This window comes from Pecten maximus, chromosome 7, assembly GCF_902652985.1.
Source record: "Pecten maximus chromosome 7, xPecMax1.1, whole genome shotgun sequence".
Classification (NCBI taxonomy): domain Eukaryota; kingdom Metazoa; phylum Mollusca; class Bivalvia; order Pectinida; family Pectinidae; genus Pecten; species Pecten maximus.
The window spans coordinates 9840124-9862470 of NC_047021.1; positions in this window are offsets into that span (position 1 = coordinate 9840124).

Consider the following 22347-nt stretch of genomic DNA (forward strand, 5'->3'; position numbering starts at 1 on the left):
AGTGAAGCATACATTTTACATGATATATTGTATTCAGCCTAAACTGTTTTAGTATAGATATACCATATAGGCCACCCAGTAAAATGTGAACCAATATACATTCTGGCAATGAATACAAATACAAAAAATTTAAAATAAATTCAATACCTGAAAAAGATATCATTTCACACCACAATTTGTCACGAATGGATTAGTGAACACTTTAAAATTACATATTTCAAAATAACAGTATAAAAATATCCACAATGATGACAAGGATTTTGTATTTACGTTTTCAATGGAAACAATAATTTTGATTATATAACTGATGTTTCGAGACAGTTTGAGTAATTCAGTGCCAGTTTCCATAAACAGTACAGTGTGGATTTAGTGAGTCGTGTAGTAGTAGAAATCCTAAACAATCTGCATCTTCATATACATTCTTTGTGACCAAACCTTTGTTTCATAATTATTAACAGATCTTTAACCCCCCCCCCCCCCCCCCTCCCTACATTTTTTTATGACATGAACCATTTTCTAATAATGATTTTAAAAAACTCAAAATATTGATACTTTTTTAAGTATTCTGATTATATCTGGAATATATACGTTTTGAACACATTCATTTATTTCATACGAAAATAATCTGAAAATAGAAATTTTACTGGTTGAATTGCTTCTTTTCATTCTACACATCCTGCCTAGAAACAATAATTTAGTCATATCTATGTATGCTTCAATAGATGTCCATCCAAGTAAGGAGGTACACATATCTGTTCTGGTTCTTTTATCAAGACCTTGGATTGACTTTACAATAAAACGTTGGTCTCTTTCTAACATCAATATTTCAGTATTTGAAAGTATCTAGAGTTCGCATCCGAAGAGTGCACAAGGGTATACTTCGATTTTTATTATCTTAGCAACAGTTAATGGGTTAAGAGCACAGTGATGGGCGCCAGACCGTAACATGACTATAGTACCACTTTTTAATTCATTTCAAGTCTGTTTTGTCCTTTCAATGGAATTGTGTCTAGAATTCAACAAGATACCAAGATGAATAACATCAGTCAAAACAAATGATTATACAGGTAAACATTACAATTTATATCTACAATTCTTTTGTTTTAAAATACGTCAATTTTGCTTTTTGATGCTGAATTCATGAATCTCCATTTCGACTGTATGATTCACAAAGGACAAATGCAACAATTGCAGTTTATTGGGTCACTTCAATGATAAACGTTAACCTCACCTACCGAAACCTGGAAAAATGAAACAATTGTAGCTTCATTTGGGTCCCTTCAATGATAAAAGTTGACCTTACTCATCGAACTCCCTGGACAAATGAAACGATTGTAGATTTATTTGGGTCCCTTCAATGATAAAAGTTGACCTTACTTACCGAACTCCCTGGACAAATGAAACAATTGTAGTTTTAAGGCTCACATCCGTATCCATTTTAACATGTTTACATTTTCTCCCCTTTCGGATTTCTATACTTTTGTATGATTTACTTCTTTATTCATTATTCGGTGTATGCTGTGTCCATTGTTTACTCCTATTTCATAAAGTTAATTGTGTTTTATACAATCTGTATGTAGAAAGCAGAAGTTCATCCCAGTAATATAAGGCTAACATATGCGCTTAAATGAGCACTAGGGCCCTTACTCTTCTTCATCAATAATTATCCTTTCTTAATTGTCCCATAAATAAGATGCCTGTGTTTCAAAACACCATTAACCGACAAGGTGTGAAAGCCTTTGATTGTGTGTGATTACACGTCTCTGACAATGCTGCCTCGTCTTTGTATGTCTTCTAAAGTCGGTCGAGTTATACATTAGATCCTCCCTGTAGCGTTGTCTGTCTTGAAACAACTTTAATCGTTCTTGGTATCAATACAATCCAACACAACGATATCAATATTGATTTTGGAGCGAAATGAATGATTATGTATTAAAAGCTCCCAGCATTTTTTAAGCAATATTAAAGTCAATGTTACCATGACAACCCATAATGCAGATGCGATGATCTTCCGCTGGGGAAAGTAGACTGCTTGTATGAGCTAATAGCTACCAAATATACGTATAACATTGATGAGCAGAGTTTTATTAGGTTCAGTGATCATCTCTCATAATAATCCAAAAATACACAAAGCCTTGAAATTGCCCTCTATTACTGACAATGTATTCCAATATGAATACACATCACTGGTTCACATTTCCATTACGGTACAGTAAAGATTAGCAGGCTTGCCGTCCCCAATCACGATAGATAACGCTAGGGACGCGTGGAGAGGAGGATAAATCGCTATTCTAATGAATTGATATTGAATTTCATCTGGTTATAAAGTTAATCATACTCCATAAACCCGGTTTGTTAAACACAAACCAACTAGAGGATTATCGACATACTGGTATCAGTCGATGTTACGTAATGTCCAGGCTCGATATTGTCAGCATATGCCAAACTGACACGGACAATTTTGTATTAACATTATAATCGAAAATGTATTTTAGGTTAATGGCATAGAAGTAGATTACTCCGCTACAAATCTATCAATAACGCTTTTGTTATCTGTGTGTGGTCAAGGCGATCGCCATGTTACTTGACGTGGTTCATCACAGTTGTAAATGCCGTACCTTGATTCCGTGTGTTCTGTATGTTAGTCTCTACAGCCAGTAGGAAATCAATGATACCCAGATATAACCCAAGTTAACTGTTACAAGCTTTCTCTTCTATATGTGCAGCATATTTATATTTTTAAACATAGTTTTGGTTGTGCAGAACACAACATATGACGATTTGTTGATAGAAAATTGACATAAAACTATGACTTTAGATATGGGTGCATGTCAATCATTTTTCATTTCATTCATTAACGGATATTAAACACATCATTGACATGGTGAAACCGTTTCTGGACAATGCCTGACACTTAATCAAAGGGCTTTTCATATGACAAAGTACATCCTCATTAGTATCAATTATGAAATAATGGTTATATATCTGGCCACGAAGTCTCCATATGGTGTAAATTATAGAGAAAACCGTAACCCCGTAATCTGTTGACATATTGCAACTGATCACAAACCAACAAATGTAAGTGAAGGTTAAAAAATAATAAATGAACATGCATGATTTTTATTTTAAGATTGTAAGAATACATGCCAGATGAGATATTGCAGGCTTGGCATGATCACGTGTCAAAATATCCAATAGATATACAATGTAGATTCCGTCATTCCCAGAGGTAGACTTTGAACCTGTGTACAAATATATCGGACCATTTCTCCATAATGTAACGCCTCTCGAGTTCTTCCTCCTAACGTTCATCGCCCCCCGATAATACTGTGTTGCTAACTAGACCCACGACAAGCGTTAGGTGGATGGGCGATATTACAAGGCTGACATTATGTCATATTTCTCCATCTTGAGTTAACTGTTTTTATCAAATGGCAAACTTAACCGGAAATCATTTGGATATGTCTTTCCAACCTGTAATTTAATTTTCCGTAGGATGATTGTCGACCACTGGCCCTAGTTTTATCAATATTTCTTTAACTTAAGTAAATTCCTTAGTTTATAATTATCTCTAGGAAAACATCATCGGATTTAAGGGAACAACTAATGAATTTCCCTAAGTTCTATAATGCTTTCCAATGAAAAGTTTTAAGTTTATGACTTTCCTTAAGTTAAGGTGCACTGACCAAACTGGGGCAGCAGTTTCCTAAAAAAATTCCCCTAGGAAAATGGAGAAGCATACATAATCGGCAAACTTACCACAACTGATACATAATAGGACGATTAAATATCTGTTTTTGATTCAAAACGACATTATCTATTTCCAAATGCTCGAGCTAATTCTAAAAGTTTCTGGTCTGGGAAGGTTATCTCGCAGCTCCTAGGACTGATAACCTACACAGCCTGTCATCATTTTACCAACATGACTGGGCATTCAGTTCATTACTTACTGACCACAATGTAGAAATCATGAGAGTTGATCGTATCTATACCATGTTATAAAAAAATATACTTCATAAAAGTTTTACATGTATATTGAAAATATAAATATTACCAAAAAAAATCATCTTGATAATGAATTAAGTTGCCTGTAAGTAAAAACAGTATTTATTTTCTTGTACTTCTGCTATTGATTTCACATATATTTTGAGGAGTCGCTCGTGATAAATTGCCATAAATTATGATCATGAATGATTAGCTAATATCTCTATATATATTTATCTTTCTTTCGATCTATCTTTCCCGTCTTTTCGTCTTTTTTCCTAAATTACTTAAAAACAAAAGAAAATAAAGCAATGTAACATCTTTTAATGTATGTGGATTTGGTGGTGCATGGATGGAAATTTCATAATAATATTGTTATGTTGACATTTATATATTGTTTTGCATTGTTCAAAACCTCTTAAAATGAGAAGTTTACTTGTTTACAACATCACTAGATATGTATCCTTTACACCAGATTTTTGTATCACATTTTATTTAATTCAGCTACATATACCTCACAGATTTTTCTCTGCACGCTCTTCAGCGTTTAATATATCGTATACCATACCACCTCACTAACTCTCTAACACATTGGTCATCAGTGTTTAATATATCGTATACCATAACACCTCGCTAACTCCCTAACACATTGGTCATCAGTGTTTAATATATCGTATACCATACCATCTCCCTAACTCACTAACACATTGGTCATCAGTGTTTAATATATCGTATACCATACCATCTCCCTAACTCACTAACACATTGGTCATCAGTGTTTAATATATTGTATACCATAACACCTCACTAACTCCCTAACACATTGGTCATCAGTGTTTAATATATCGTATACCATACCACCTCACTAACTCCCTAACACATTGGTCATCAGTGTTTAATATATCGTATACCATACCACCTCACTAACTCCCTAACACATTGGTCATCAGTGTTTAATATATCGTATACCATACCACCTCACTAACTCCCTAACACATTGGTCATCAGTGTTTAATATATCGTATACCATACCACCTCACTAACACATTGGTCATCAGTGTTTAATATATCGTATACCATACCACCTCACTAACACATTGGTCATCAGTGTTTAATATATCGTATACCATACCACCTCACTAACTCCCTAACACATTGGTCATCAGTGTTTAATATATCGTATACCATACCACCTCACTAACTCCCTAACACATTGGTCATCAGTGTTTAATATATCGTATACCATACCACCTCACTAACTCCTAACACATTGGTTATCAGTGTTTAATATATCGTATACCATACCACCTCACTAACTCCCTAACACATTGGTTATCAGTGTTTAATATATCGTATACCATACCACCTCACTAACACATTGGTCATCAGTGTTTAATATATCGTATACCATACCACCTCACTAACTACCTAACACATTGGTCATCAGTGTTTAATATATCGTATACCATACCACCTCACTAACTCTCTAACACATTGGTTATCAGTGTTTAATATATTGTATACCATACCACCTCACTAACACATTGGTCATCAGTGTTTAATATATCGTATACCATACCACCTCACTAACTACCTAACACATTGGTCATCAGTGTTTAATATATCGTATACCATACCACCTCACTAACTCTCTAACACATTGGTTATCAGTGTTTAATATATTGTATACCATACCACCTCACTAACTCCCTAACACATTGGTTATCAGTGTTTAATATATCGTATACCATACCACCTCACTAACACATTGGTCATCAGTGTTTAATATATCGTATACCATACCACCTCACTAACTACCTAACACATTGGTCATCAGTGTTTAATATATCGTATACCATACCACCTCACTAACTCTCTAACACATTGGTTATCAGTGTTTAATATATTGTATACCATACCACCTCACTAACTCCCTAACACATTGGTTATCAGTGTTTAATATATCGTATATCATACCACCTCACTAACACATTGGTCATCAGTGTTTAATATATCGTATACCATACCACCTCACTAACTAACACATTGGTTATCAGTGTTTAATATATCGTATACCATACCACCTCACTAACTAACACATTGGTCATCAGTGTTTAATATATCGTATACCATACCACCTCACTAACTCTCTAACACATTGGTTATCAGTGTTTAATATATTGTATACCATACCACCTCACTAACTCTCTAACACATTGGTCATCAGTGTTTAATATATCGTATACCATACCACCTCACTAACTACCTAACACATTGGTCATCAGTGTTTAATATATCGTATACCATAACACCTCACTAACTCCCTAACACATTGGTCATCAGTATTTAATATATTGTATACCATACCACCTCGCTAACTCCCTAACACATTGGTTATCAGTGTTTAATATATCGTATACCATACCACCTCACTAACTCCCTAACACATTGGTTATCAGTGTTTAATATATCGTATACCATACCACCTCACTAACTACCTAACACATTGGTCATCAGTGTTTAATATATCGTATACCATACCATCTCACTAACTCACTAACACATTGGTCATCAGTGTTTAATATATCGTATACCATACCACCTCACTAACTACCTAACACATTGGTCATCAGTGTTTAATATATCGTATACCATACCACCTCACTAACTACCTAACACATTGGTCATCAGTGTTTAATATATCGTATACCATACCACCTCACTAACTCTCTAACACATTGGTTATCAGTGTTTAATATATTGTATACCATAACACCTCACTAACTACCTAACACATTGGTCATCAGTGTTTAATATATCGTATACCATACCACCTCACTAACTCTCTAACACATTGGTTATCAGTGTTTAATATATTGTATACCATAACACCTCACTAACTAACTAACACATTGGTCATCAGTGTTTAATATATTGTATACCATACCACCTCACTAACTCTCTAACACATTGGTTATCAGTGTTTAATATATTGTATACCATACCACCTCACTAACTCTCTAACACATTGGTTATCAGTGTTTAATATATTGTATACCATAACACCTCACTAACTACCTAACACATTGGTCATCAGTGTTTAATATATCGTATACCATACCACCTCACTAACTCTCTAACACATTGGTTATCAGTGTTTAATATATTGTATACCATAACACCTCACTAACTAACTAACACATTGGTCATCAGTGTTTAATATATCGTATACCATACCACCTCACTAACTCACTAACACATTGGTTATCAGTGTTTAATATATTGTATACCATACCACCTCACTAACTCCCTAACACATTGGTCATCAGTGTTTAATATATCGTATACGATAACACCTCACTAACTCCTTAACACATTGGTTATCAGTGTTTGATATATCGTATACCATACCACCTCACTAACTCCCTAACACATTGGTCATCAGTGTTTAATATATTGTATACCATACCACCTCACTAACTCCCTAACACATTGGTCATCAGTGTTTAATATATTGTATACCATACCACCTCACTAACTCCCTAACACATTGGTTATCAGTGTTTAATATATTGTATACCATACCACCTCACTAACTACCTAACACATTGGTCATCAGTGTTTAATATATCGTATACCATAACACCTCACTAACTCCCTAACACATTGGTTTTCACACTCACCAACGTCAAACGTCCTACACTGCTTTACTCCGAAGATGTTTTAGTGTCTTTGGAATGTCTGTTGAAATACATATCCTTCGAAATTAGTCAGCAAGCTGAATACTTTTGTTGATATATATCCTCTGGTTATGAAGGTTTCATAGATCGATAATCATCTCAAACATGAATTATCAGTGTCCAAAGATTGATTATCATCTTAAACATGAAATATCAGGGTCCAAAGACTGATTATCAAAGCAAACATCAGATATCAGGGTTTGAAACCCTAGAATGCCAACTGACAACGTTGAAAATCTAGAATGTTGATTACAAAGGTCTGAATGAAGGTCAAGGCTGCTAAGTGCCAAGAGATATGAATGAAGGTCAAGACTGTCAAGGTCTAAAAGACCAAATTTGAAAGATAAAAGGTATTTTGCTTTAATTTCATGTTTGATTCTTGAGTCGAATTTAGAGCAATATGATGATGATGATAATGGCAATAGAGAACCGGGCTGAGAGAGGGTGATTTATAATAACGGACACTGTAGCTTTAAATAACGCTTGATTACGTAAAGGAAAATGTAAATGTGTTCAATCTGTACTCGACAAGACGTGTACCAGAGCCAGCATCTAATCCACAACCTGTTTGTGAATGAGAGATTACCTGTACGCCAGGTGTGCTGCCATTTAATGGAGGGAACAGACTCTGAAGCATTGGGTTTCGTGATCTCACTCGGATCTATCCACAGTTTTTATCCTAACCTTATACAGTCCATTTTATTCACGCAAGGTAGATGAGAACTGTAACATAGCAACGGTAAAGTTGTTGAAATGTCCACATAGGTGGGTATTATCTATTAATGTAAGACTAGAATAGGCAGATGCTTAATTACTTTGCCTGTATACCTGACAGGTGGGCATTAGCTACCTGTCCACACGTGGTACCAACAGACAATAAGGCCGTCCATTGATTACCGACGTTCTCTAAGGATGGTACACCTGGCGGCAATGTGATGAAGACTCCTTCTTTCCTGGTTTTACTTAAAAGAAAATTGGATATTATACTCGTACAACTGTGATTTTTTTACGACTGTGATATTTGTTTTTAAAAAGAAAAATACATAAAACAACAAGGTAAGTTGTTACAGTTTATCTTATAAAGAACATATTATGATTTATATTCTACATCTATGTTTCAAGTTCTTAACGATGGTAAAGCATATAGCGAGATTATAACTGTTTACCGAAACATACACCAATATATAATTGCATTTACCGAAACATACAACAATATATAATTGTATTTACCGAAACATATCACAATATATACATGTATTTACCAAAACATATCACAATATATAATTGTGTTTACCGAAACTTATCACAATATATAATTGTATTTACAGAAACATATCACAATATATAATTGTATTTACCGAAACATATCACAATATATACATGTACATGTATTTACCAAACCATATCACAATATATAATTGTGTTAACCGAAACATATCACAATATATAATTGTGTTAACCGAAACATATCACAATATATAATTGTGTTAACCGAAACATATCACAATATATAATTGTGTTAACCGAAACATATCACAATATATAATTGTGTTAACCGAAACATATCACAATATATGATTGTGTTAACCGAAACATATCACAATATATAATTGTGTTAACCGAAACATATCACAATATTTTAACTGTATTTACCGAAACATACAACAATAAATAACTGTATTTACCGAAACATATTACAATATATAATTGTATTTACCGAAACATTTTACCATTGATGTCATTTTTTTTTTTAGTTTCATCGGGGTATGAAACAAATTTTGTTTGCAACCTGTATAAATCCGCGTAATTTCCGCGTAGCGGATTCATACAGAAGTTTGCAAACAAAATTTGTTTCACAGCCCGATGAAACTAAAAAAAAAATTGACATCAACGCTTATAATTAATTTTTGACAATTATTTTCTAATTTAAAACATGTTTTATGTACAATTATACTGGTTTTAAATGGGATTCTTTTTCTCAAATCAATACGCAACGTCAATTGTCGTATTGTGACGTCACATTTTTCGCGCCATTCTCGGAATTTCTTTCATAGAAGAATGAAAAGAATTTATCGACCAATCACATTTGAGTATTTACCATGAAAACAAAGAAAATTAATCATATCACAATATATAATTGTATTTACCGAAACACATCACAATATATAACTGTATTTACTGAAACTTATAACAATATTATAACTGTATTAACCGAAACATACAACAATATATAACTTCATTTACCGAAACATACAACAATATATAACTGTATTAAACGTATAACAATATATAACTGTATTAAACGTATAACAAAATATAACTGTATTAAACATACAACAATATATAACTGTATTAAACATACAACAATATATAACTTCATATACCGAAACATACAACAATATATAACTTCATTTACCGAAACATACAACAACATATAACTGTATTAAACGTATAACAAAATATAACTGTATTAAACATATAACAAAATATGACTTTATTAACCGAAACATATAACAATAGCTGTATTTACCGAAACAATTACAAAATATAACTGTATTTCTAGAAACATTACAATATATAATTGTATTTCTAGAAACATTACAATATGTAATTGTATTTCCAAAAGCATATTACAATGTCTCTTCTAAAGCTATATTTCCAATTTTACTAGTAAAACATAATGAATAATATATTTCATATTTCAACATCGAGCAATTTTCTCTATTAGAAATGTCACTAAAATTGATCCGCACGGGTAAAATACATAAATCATTTTATGTTTGTTTCCTTTTTAGTCTGTCGTACATAAATCTAATGTAACCCAATCAGGAAATGTACCATAACATTGTGATACATTTCAAAACTATTGATTTTGCCAGTTGGTTTTAATGCCACTCAGTCGTGTCCGTAACCTGATAGACGATTTGCGCGTGTTTTGTACGATTTGACATGAGTTTTCTGATGTGTCGTTATATAATATAAATATATATAAGCGTGCACGATTGTTTTAGATACACGTACCTGCATTCACATGATATAAAGATATGCACAGGTTTTCAGGTGGTTTATATTTATGGATATGTCTCATATAATCTAGATAAATACAAGCGTTTCGGGCTATTCGTGCATGCGCTTTCGGATGATAAAGAGGTCCGTCATGTGTTTTCGAATAATATACAGATAAACAAGTGCTTTCGGTAGATTTTGTACGTGTGTTCGGATGGGATAGAAATGTGTGTAACCTAAACATGTTGTTGACATACATTTGATTTTTCTCCTCTTCTCCATTATCCGATTTCCTGTCACAACAAGGTCCAATGTGCGTCAATTCGTTCCAACGAGACTCTAATTAATTTAAGTTTATATAAATTGTTTCATGATTGTAGTAAAATATTTTGTCCTATAATACCTATACAAGTTAACCCTTAGACAAATCGGTTAACTTAAGTTCGATACAACAGCAGGGTTTTCGAATTGTTTCCAGCAAGGAAACCCCTTGTTTTTGCTTGGCAGACAATTTAAAATATGGCGTCTAAGGTGACAATGTATTTGGCCTGTCACGATTTTCACTTGATGCTGAACTAGATCACCACTAGATGTTACGGAGTGTCACCACTAGATGTTACGGAGTGTCACCACTAGATGTTACGGAGTGTCACCACTAGATGTTACGGAGTGTCACCACTAGATGTTACGGAGTGTCACCACTAGATGTCACGAAGTGATGTTGTATTAGATCACCACTAGATGTTACGAAGTGGTGTTGTATTAGATCACCACTATATATTACGAAGTGATGTTGTATTAAATCATCACTAGATGTTACGAAGTGGTGTTGTATTAGATCACCACTATATATTACGAAGTGATGTTGTATTAAATCATCACTAGATGTTACGAAGTGGTGTTGTATTAGATCACCACTATATATTACGAAGTAGTGTTGTATTAGACGACCGACAACTTGATGTCGGAAAAGAAAACAATTGATGTGACTATTGATAATTAGATGACCTTTGTATATTACACACTTTAGAAGACCCCCTAGGTGTTACACTTCTATCAGAAACACAGTATTCAGATGAGATAGTTGGCAATCAAATCGTCGTTTTATTGCTGATTTCATTGCACTCTCAAATTTTACATGTTTCTTTAGAACGTGCATATCCTTCGGGAGTATTGTGATGAAATGAATGCTTTATTATATCGAAAATATTGGTCGTTTTCCAACTTACCAACACAAACCAATAAAAATATAGCTCATGAATGGTCTGAGGACCTTTCTCATAAACATATAATGTAGCTTCAGGTGAGTCAAGATATGAACTGACAATGGGTATTAGGTAATAATCAGTCAAAGAAATGATCTCGTCAGAACGTTCATTATAATCACATGATATCATCAGAACGTTCATTATAATCACATGATATCATCAGAACGTTCATTATAATCACGTGATATCATCAGAACGTTCATTATAATCACGTGATATCATCAGAACGTTCATTATAATCACATGATATCATCAGAAAGTTCATTATAATCACGTGATATCATCAGAAAGTTCATTATAATCACGTGATATCATCAGAACGTTCATTATAATCACGTGATCTCATCAGAACGTTCATTTTAATCACATGATATCATCAGAACGTTCATTATAATCACGTGATATTATCAGAACGTTCATTATAATCACGTGATCTCATCAGAACGTTAATTCTCTAAATTTTCTAAAATTAGCTTCTTGTGAAATTTTAACTCCAAATCTCCTAGACATTATTTCACTATATCAATGGTTAATTTTAAGGCACCAAGAGGATTTACTGACTTATCTGAAATTTTGTTTCTTAACTTTTCCGTGGTTTATGAATCAAGACGCTTCTCTTGGCTTATTTAAGTTTCTAGATATATTCTCTTGTGTTCTTTGAAATCTGGTATTTCTGATTTGCTAGGCTTCTTTTGTTCAATATAGTCATTCCTCGTTAGATGTTAGAGTCATTCTAATTCGTTCAAACCCTGGCTGGTGATAGTTCCCTTTTTCCGACATCTCAAATATCAAGCTTGTTAGACATTTAACAGTAATTATTAATATCAATGCTATTCTTTACTAAACATCGAGTCCGTAGTATGTTAATAAATAGTATTGTTGATTGCATTTTGTTTGTTCCTTAAGCTTGTAAGAATGTTTTGACTATAAATTCAAGCTGAATCTGATTACAATTAAGTTATGCTCTCTAGACGGAGCAAATCACGAGCTGTAATATCAATTAGTAACATCAGATGTATGGCAGTAAACAGATCAAGGGAGAAAAGTATTGATGAATCTAAGAGATTAGACAAAATGATGGCCTGTAGGTCATACACAGGCGAAATAACGTTACCGACCGCCATATACAAAATAATGATACAAAGTATCTAAAGTAATTATATAATGTATAATATTACCAAATTCAGGAAAGCAGGGATTTTACAATGAATCTGTTTGGGATGTTTTCATCTTCCATACTACCCCCGGGCGCGCGTGCTGGACAACGTATGATACATTTATTACCGCCAAATCGATCCACTCTATCAGACGGAAGTCCATTCCCGCAGTCTCCAACGGCTATTGTAGTATGTCATCACAACCATTACTGGTCCAACAGACAGGATGCGTTTCTATGAAGCGTCACGTTGCCTTGGTAACCATGAAGTATGGATGTGGACAAAATGCCGTGGTGAAATTAGGAAGTTAATAATGGTCATATGAAAGTCTTGAATAGACACCGAATTACATGTTCCGTCCGATATATACAATTTACGTGATTATCACTCGTTTGTCACTAATTAACGGCTCGTGAGTGTTAAATCACGTCTCTGTCATGTATACCGAGTGTGTTATACTTGTCACTAATAAGCGGCCTAGAAAATCTATACAAAATATTAGGTATATTACCCGAGAGTTATGTTTGGTTAAATTTTAAGATTCTTGACAGATCACACGCGCCACCAAACATCTGTCAGCAGGGACATTTTTTGGTCGTGTCATATCAAACATATAAATAATGAGCGGTTCTTACATTTTTTTTTCATTTATTGGTGTTAATTAGAGTATTTCTATACCATGAGCGCCATTTTGTACATTTTGTTTTGTAACAAGCAGTGGTTACCGTTATTGACGGCGTAGCATGTTCAAATTTTTCTCTATATTCGGCTAGTGGCCGACATCTCCAGCAGTTATATAATTGGTCGTCAAAATCCTGCTTTAACGTTCAATGTTTCCCATATGTCAATCTGTTGTTCAGCAAAGAAGATCGATATTATCTTCATAAATACCATTATCTATCATCTTTATAACTTTTGCACACAGATACCCCTCCACGTTACATCAGATACCCCTCCACGTTACATCAGATACCCCTCCACGTTACATCAGATACCCCTCCACGTTACATCAGATACCCCTCCACGTTACATCAGATACCCCTCCACGTTACATCAGATACCCCTCCACGTTACATCAGATACCCCTCCACGTTACATCAGATACCCCTCCACGTTACATCAGATACCCCCTCCCCGTTTCATCAATGTTCTTTAACTGAAATATATTTCCAGAGCCTTATTGGATTTAAGGAAAGTTCCAGAGTTTCATTCAGGCACATCAACTACTTGGTATTCAGTGTTTTTATGCTGACGTTGGAGGTTCAAAGTCTCCATATTTAGAGTACGGCTTCTGCTCGCGACTCTAGGTCATTAGTCGGGGATGTCTGTTAGGTGGTATCGGGAGGTGTTACCCTCCTCCTTTCTCAACACAATCTTTGGACGGACTATTGCGGAGTGGTACATTGTTTTGTCCTTCATTCCTACCTATATTGGAGACGTGTCACCAATCACCAACCAAAGCCAATGGTCAACCGCTCACGGTCCTGATGGGTTAGAAATCATAGTGGTATACTAAGTTATTTGAGGGGGGAAAAGCAACAACAACAAAAAGAGAAAAAAAGAAAAGCAAAAAAAAACCCATTAGCAATAGCAGCGACATCAAAAACTCACAAAATACCAAAACAAAAGGGAATACATACACCTACACAAAACTCCTCGATTGTCATTACAATGTCCTATTACCATGGTAACGACAATACAGAAAAAAACATACGTATACAATCACCAGTTTCTTTCTCTGTACATTAATGATCGATTTTTCGTTCTTTATTTGTACACACATCTGTTATTTCTCAATAGATGTATGTCTGATGTGATAAAATAAACTACCGAAAACCTCACCAGATTGTCCTGGTCAAAGTGGAAAAAATCCAAGCTATAATTGGAAAATATGTAAATGACAAAAAACTCTCACATTAAAATGAGTATATAAAGATAAATATGTGTATTCTTATTATAATATATGAGAAAAAAAAAACAGCTAAAATTCTTAAAGTATGGTGAAAACATATATAAACATATTCAGTAGTACAGTACAGAGGATTGTAATAACGGGATGATTATTCTGATATAGACACCTTCGCACTTCACTAGATATAGATAATCCTAGTTATACAGACAAATGTTTCTAATAATAGTCGTATGTAAATATTGTAACACCGGGTCATATATCAAAACATATTAAGTGCTGGCTTCAGACGTACAGACGTTCCTGTGCATCCTCAATAAAGTATACCTACGTAGATAAAACACTTAGTGGCGTGCGTGTTGTAATATCCCCATGCTCAGGTCTGGAAGTCTAAGCCATCTGTGTCTTAACTTTCTGACTATTGTCTTCATATAGATTATGTAAGACTTCAAATCGTATCAGATATATAATTGATGCTCGTGGTCCACTTTGAAATTGACGACGTCATACATGTGCTAATAAATGACAAAAATGTCGATCAATCATAAGAATTGTTGATGGTAATGGTCTTGTTTGGAAAAGGTTGAATAAGAACTTTAATTGATATTTAATTAATAGATGAATAGTAGACAACAGACCACAGTTAAATAAAAAAAAGTCAACTAGTGGTATATAATTAAGCTGCCATTTCCCCTTACCGGATATACATGTAGGTATGGAGACATGTCACCTGTTTGTGTTTTCATGGTGTTTGTTCTCTACCGTCATGGCCAACAATAGAGATGAAAAACGCACCTGTGAAAATATTCACAGCACCCGTGAAAAATACGACTGCTATATCCTCTGTAATAATAATGAATGTATTGTATATCATATATAACATACTCTTATTGATTGGCGGTCAATAAAACAGCTCATTAGGGCCGTATGTTCTCAGTGAAAGGTCAAAGTTTACCTGTATAATTATCGATATGATACATGTACATCACGTGTACAATCTGCATTAAGGTCTAACATACACTAAATGCGTGCACAGTGATATCTATATTAGGTGCGTGCACAGTGATATCTACACTAAATGTGTTTACAATGATATATCTACACTAAGTACGTGTACAGTTAGATCTACACTAAGTACGTGTACAGTTAGATCTACACTAAGTATGTGTACAGTTAGATCTACACTAAGTGCGTGTACAGTTAGATCTACACTCAGTACGTGTACAGTTAGATCTACACTCAGTACGTGTACAGTTAGATCTACACTAAGTATGTGTACAGTTAGATCTACACTAAGTGCGTGTACAGTTAGATCTACACTCAGTACGTGTACAGTTAGATCTACACTCAGTACGTGTACAGTAAGATCTACACTCAGTGAGTGTACAGTTAGATCTACACTAAGTACGTGTACAGTTAGTTCTACACTAAGTACGTGTACAGTTAGATCTACACTAAGTACGTGTACAGTTAGATCTACACTAAGTACGTGTACAGTTAGATCTACACTAAGTACGTGTACAGTTAGATCTACACTAAGTACGTGTACAATTAGATCTACACTAAGTACGTGTACAGTTAGATCTACACTAAGTACGTGTACAGTTAAATCTACACTAAGTGAGTGTACAGTTAGATATACACTAAGTGAGTGTACAGTTAGATCTACACTAAGTGAGTGTACAGTTAGATCTACACTAAGTATGTGTACAGTTAGATCTACACTAAGTACGTGTACAGTTAAATATACACTAAGTACGTGTACAGTTAGTATTACACTAAGTACGTGTACAGTTAGTATTACACTAAGTGAGTGTACAGTTAGATCTACACTAAGTGAGTGTACAGTTAGATCTACACTAAGTACGTGTACAGTTAGATCTACACTCAGTACGTGTACAGTTAGATCTACACTCAGTACGTGTACAGTTAGATCTACACTAAGTACGTGTACAGTTAGATCTACACTAAGTACGTGTACAGTTAGATCTACACTAAGTACGTGTACAGTTAGATCTACACTAAGTGAGTGTACAGTTAGATCTACACTAAGTACGTGTACAGTTAGATCTACACTAAGTATGTGTACAGTTAGATCTACACTAAGTACGTGTACAGTTAGATCTACACTAAGTACGTGTACAGTTAGATCTACACTAAGTACGTGTACAGTTAGATCTACACTAAGTACGTGTACAGTTAGATCTACACTCAGTACGTGTACAGTTAGATCTACACTAAGTACGTGTACAGTTAGATCTACACTAAGTATGTGTACAGTTAGATCTACACTAAGTACGTGTACAGTTAGATCTACACTAAGTACGTGTACAGTTAGATCTACACTAAGTACGTGTACAGTTAGATCTACACTAAGTACGTGTACAGTTAGATCTACACTAAGTACGTGTACAGTTAGTATTACACTCAGTACGTGTACAGTTAGATCTACACTAAGTACGTGTACAGTTAGATCTACACTAAGTACGTGTACAGTTAGATCTACACTAAGTACGTGTACAGTTAGATCTACACTAAGTACGTGTACAGTTAGATCTACACTAAGTATGTGTACAGTTAGATCTACACTAAGTACGTGTACAGTTAGATCTACACTAAGTGAGTGTACAGTTAGATCTACACTAAGTACGTGTACAGTTAGATCTACACTAAGTACGTGTACAGTTAGATCTACACTAAGTACGTGTACAGTTAGATCTACACTAAGTGCGTGTACAGTTAGATCTACACTAAGTACGTGTACAGTTAGATCTACACTAAGTACGTGTACAGTTAGATCTACACTAAGTATGTGTAGAGTTAGATCTACACTAATGGTGTACAGTTAGATCTACACTAAGTATGTGTACAGTTAGATCTACACTAAGTGCGTGTACAGTTAGATCTACACTAAGTACGTGTACAGTTAGATCTACACTAAGTACGTGTACAGTTAGATCTACACTAAGTACGTGTACAGTTAGATCTACACTAAGTGCGTGTACAGTTAGATCTACACTAAGTACGTGTACAGTTAGATCTACACTAAGTACGTGTACAATTAGATCTACACTCAGTACGTGTACAGTTAGATCTACACTAAGTATGTGTACAGTTAGATCTACACTAAGTACGTGTACAGTTAGATCTACACTAAGTGAGTGTACAGTTAGATCTACACTAAGTGAGTGTACAGTTAGATCTACACTAAGTGCGTGTACAGTTAGATCTACACTAAGTGCGTGTACAGTTAGATCTACACTAAGTATGTGTACAGTTAGATCTACACTAAGTACGTGTACAGTTAAATATACACTAAGTACGTGTACAGTTAGTATTACACTAAGTACGTGTACAGTTAGATTTACACTAAGTGAGTGTACAGTTAGATCTACACTAAGTATGTGTACAGTTAGATATACACCCAGTACGTGTACAGTTAGATCTACACTCAGTACGTGTACAGTTAGATCTACACTAAGTACGTGTACAGTTAGATCTACACTAAGTACGTGTACAGTTAGATCTACACTAAGTGCGTGTACAGTTAGATCTACAATCAGTACGTGTACAGTTAGATCTACACTAAGTACGTGTACAGTTAGATCTACACTAAGTATGTGTACAGTTAGATCTACACTAAGTGAGTGTACAATTAGATCTACACTCAGTACGTGTACAGTTAGATCTACACTAAGTGAGTGTACAGTTAAATATACACTAAGTACGTGTACAGTTAGTATTACACTAAGTACGTGTACAGTTAGATCTACACTAAGTACGTGTACAGTTAGATCTACACTAAGTATGTGTACAGTTAGATCTACACTAAGTATGTGTACAGTTAGTATTACACTAAGTACGTGTACAGTTAGATCTACACTAAGTATGTGTACAGTTAGATCTACACTAAGTACGTGAACAGTTAGATCTACACTAAGTATGTGTACAGTTATATCTACACTAAGTACGTGTACAGTTAGATCTACACTCAGTACGTGTACAGTTAGATCTACACTAAGTACGTGTACAGTTAGATCTACACTAAGTACGTGTACAGTTAGACCTACACTCAGTACGTGTACAGTTAGATCTACACTAAGTACGTGTACAGTTAGATCTACACTAAGTACGTGTACAGTTAGATCTACACTAAGTACGTGTACAGTTAGATCTACACTAAGTACGTGTACAGTTAGATCTACACTAAGTATGTGTACAGTTAGATCTACACTAAGTACGTGTACAGTTAGATCTACACTAAGTGAGTGTACAGTTAGATCTACACTAAGTACGTGTACAGTTAGATCTACACTAAGTGAGTGTACAGTTAGATCTACACTAAGTACGTGTACAGTTAGATCTACACTAAGTGAGTGTACAGTTAGATCTACACTAAGTACGTGTACAGTTAGATCTACACTAAGTACGTGTACAGTTAGATCTACACTAAGTATGTGTAGAGTTAGATCTACACTAAGTGCGTGTACAGTTAGATCTACACTAAGTACGTGTACAGTTAGATCTACACTAAGTACGTGTACAGTTAGATCTACACTAAGTATGTGTACAGTTAGATCTACACTAAGTGCGTGTACAGTTAGATCTACACTAAGTACGTGTACAGTTAGATCTACACTAAGTACGTGTACAGTTAGATCTACACTAAGTACGTGTACAGTTAGATCTACACTAAGTGCGTGTACAGTTAGATCTACACTAAGTACGTGTACAGTTAGATCTACACTAAGTACGTGTACAATTAGATCTACACTCAGTACGTGTACAGTTAGATCTACACTAAGTATGTGTACAGTTAGATCTACACTAAGTACGTGTACAGTTAGATCTACACTAAGTGAGTGTACAGTTAGATCTACACTAAGTGAGTGTACAGTTAGATCTACACTAAGTGCGTGTACAGTTAGATCTACACTAAGTGCGTGTACAGTTAGATCTACACTAAGTGCGTGTACAGTTAGATCTACACTAAGTACGTGTACAGTTAGATCTACACTAAGTATGTGTAGAGTCAGTATTACACTAAGTACGTGTACAGTTAGATCTACACTAAGTGAGTGTACAGTTAGATCTACACTAAGTGAGTGTACAGTTAGTATTACACTAAGTGAGTGTACAGTTAAATATACTTACCGTATGACTAAACATAGCCGACAATAAAAAAAATCTAATTGATGAAAATCTATTTTAATAGAAGCTGAAAATAAAGCTTACAATACGTGTACACATGTACAGGTGTAAATTATACCTATAAGGGTAGACCCGTATTGTTTACCTGTACTGACCAATGGTTCACGTATAATAGACCTAATGTTTATAGATCTGTCTAGTTGATAGAAACTTGTTTATTATTGATAGATGGCCATTACAAGGCCTGCTGAATGTATTGTACACGCCGACAACACCATGACCGCGGTACCACCACCATATCATGTCAGTGATCCAATACAGTGTCACACATATATAGTTCTGTTGAAGCAGGAATGTTACATAATGTCAAATAAAATTTTCCATCTAAAGCCATGCTTTCGTCTCGATTTCATCAGCGTTCAATTACTATGGAAATTTCTTAATTGAAAAACTTCCTCGATTTAGGGAAACAACCTTAAAGAATTTTAATTTCTCTAGTTAGCGTTTACTAACGTTATCGTAAAACTTGATTCTGTTAAGGGAAGCAGTAGATGACGGTGACGACTCTGGTATTATACATACGTCTTTGACATTGAAGGTTTGTTTTAAGTTCCATGTCCATATGTGATAAAACTGCGACATTCTCTACGTCTATAATTCGGTGTTAATGAACCTCGGTGAGTTCATTGGGATATCAGTGGCCATAAATGATTATACCGCCGTGTTCTATTGTGATGCCGTAATATGTGATAGTTTATAAAAATAATAATTAACTTAGTATTTGACATATAAAATGCCCCAGGTCGAGGGTGACAAATGTTAGGTGTTGTTAGAAGCGTTGGAATACCCGGGAAACCGGATGTTTACATGGCTGACAGACCTGATGGAGATTTCTCTAGTATTATAACGAACATAAACATATTTTCTGCTTCATAAAAAAGAATGTAAATGTCGATGACAATGTATAATATCTTCTTATTTTCACAGAACAAATGTTAACTCATCTTCCGTAGTTACTCTTTTAAAGTTTAGCAGGGAATGGACTCGGATATTCTTCTGTTTAAGATAAGCGGGGAATGGACTCGGATAATCTTCTGTTTAAGTTAAGCGGGGAATGGACTCGGATAATCTTCTGTTTAAGATAAGCGGGGAATGGACTCGGATAATCTTCTGTTTAAGTTAAGCGGGGAATGGACTCGGATATTCTTCTGTTTAAGTTAAGCGGGGAATGGACTCGGATATTCTTCTGTTTAAGTTAAGCGGGGAATGGACTCGGATATTCTTCTGTTTACGAAGTTAAGCGGGACTCGGATATCAACCTCTCTTATTTTCACCTCAAAATATACAAGAATTGATTGTGATGGGGACCATTACAGATGTCCTCAAAACTAGCCCGCATATGTACCATTAACTTCTTCATCTCTTGCAGCCAATATACAAATTGTAATATTAAACCACAGCAATTGAGGTTTTACTATGTTGTTCGGCGTATCTCATAGCCCCTATGTACCAATTTTCATCTTAATATGACACTATCTTGATTTCGACCAATCAGAGGCCCCTTTTCGTTACCATAACAATCGACCTTTTCGGAAATGTTCCCATGTTGTTCGGCATATCTCATAACCCTTATGTACCAATTTTCACCTAAATCAGACAATGTCTTAATTTCGACCAGTCAGAGGTCTCCATTTCGTTATCATGGCAACCAAACTTTCCGAAAATGTTACCACGTTATTTGGCATCACAAAAAGAAACCCTTATGTACCATTTTTTACCGAAATTGGAAACTAAAAGCCAAAACCGGAAATCAAAAGCCAAAACCGGAAATGGGCTCTGGCGGCCATCTTGGATTTCCGATAGCGAACAAAAAAATAACATGCATGAACAACCCCGCCCCTATAATGAGTATGTCTGAAGTTTTATGAAGACCCTCCCAGATGTTTCTTAGACAAGTGACGGAAACCTCTGCGACGGAAGAAATGAGAAGAAACAATAATAATACTAATAATAAGAAACTTCGTTTTGGGGACATAATTAATGATGAGAAGAAAAAAAGCAGACTGATAAATAAACGTCTTTTGTTTGTGTTAAAAGAGTATACGTCTAGAGAATAAGAATAGTTGTACATA